Source organism: Apium graveolens, unplaced genomic scaffold (assembly GCF_009905375.1).
Source record: "Apium graveolens cultivar Ventura unplaced genomic scaffold, ASM990537v1 ctg4476, whole genome shotgun sequence".
In the NCBI taxonomy this organism is placed as follows: Eukaryota; Viridiplantae; Streptophyta; class Magnoliopsida; order Apiales; family Apiaceae; genus Apium; species Apium graveolens.
In genome coordinates, this window is record NW_027418560.1 from 13329 (window position 1) to 14696 (window position 1368).

Genomic DNA, 1368 nt, shown 5'->3' on the forward strand with positions numbered 1-1368 from the left:
AATCAGCAAGAAAAGAAGAAGTCAATAATTTTTTCCAGACAGACGGCACGCCCACGCTGTGATAGCGCGCGGCCATGCCAGGAAGGCTCTTATTACAATGGGAGAACCAGATGCGAACCCAAAGGCTTTGATGGACTATCTCAACCGAGATCAATGATATTCAGTCTAGCATTGTTCGATCAGCCATCTCGGCTAATACCTTTGAGATCAAGCCGAGCACGATTTAGATGATACAGAACTCAGTTCATTTTGGGGGTTCTCCGATAAAAAGACCCCAACATGCACATAAGAGATTTCATCGAGATCTGTGACACTTTCAAGTTTAATGGAGTTTTTGAAGATGCTAGTAGGTTTAAGGCTTTTTCCATTCTCCCTGCGCGATAAAGCTAAGTGCTGGTTACATTCCTTACTACTAGGGTCTATCACCAAATGGGAGGATCTTGCTCAAAATTTCTTAATTAATTCTTTCATATGGTGAAGACTACTATAATCAGAAACACACTTACTCAATTTGCTCAGCAATCTGGAGAATCTTTATGTGAGGCTTGGAATAGATAAAAGGAGATGTTTAGGAAATGTCCTCATCCTGGGAGCCTGACTGGATGATCATTAACTGTTTCTATAATGGTTTGGGTGCTACTTCTAGACCCATGCTTGAGCAGCATCAGGAAGAGCCTTGTGGTCTAAAATCTACGATGTAGCTTATGAATTGATTGAACTGATGGCTGCTAATGAATTCCAGAATCCTACTCAGAGACTAACTTAGGACATGGTAGCAGGAATTATGGAGTTGGATGCAGCAACTGCTATAGCTGCTCAACTTAAGGCTTTGACGATTAGTGGATTCTCAATTTAATTATGGAGTTAATCAGGTTACTAGTGTCTGTGAGCTTTGTGTTGGTACCCATGAGACTGATCTGTGTGCCAGTTCTAGCGAGTCAGCTCAGTTCATGAGCAACTTTCAGAGGTCGCAACAACCTGTACCAGCCACCTATCATCCTACACAACCGCAATTATACTAACTTTAGCTGGAGCAACACTGAGAATGCGGTTCAAACGGCCTTATCAGCAATATCCAGCAAAGCAATATAACCCTCCTGGTTTTCAGCAACCGCAATATGCACCAAGGTAACAACTCTAGCTGCAACAGTCTAATGAAAAATCTAAATTGGAGGAGTTGAGGCTCATGTGCAAGAGCCAAGTGGTTCTATCTCAAGACCTTGGAAAATCAAATCGAACAAATTGCCAATGCCTTGTTAAATCGTCAACCTGGTACACTCTCTAGTTACAATGAAGTTACAGGAAAGAGGGAAGCTAAGTAACAGGTTAAGGCAATTACATTAAGGTCTGGGAAGGTTGTAAATCCCG

General features: G+C 42.0%; 1 non-coding gene across 1 annotated transcript; it reads right to left on the reverse strand.

Annotated features, from left to right (window-relative positions):
• Window positions 1–486: 486 nt before the first annotated feature.
• On the reverse strand, window positions 487–593 carry LOC141701977 (small nucleolar RNA R71). Its single transcript, XR_012566961.1, has one exon. It is a non-coding gene; the product is annotated as a small nucleolar RNA R71 (small nucleolar RNA).
• Window positions 594–1368: the final 775 nt, after the last annotated feature.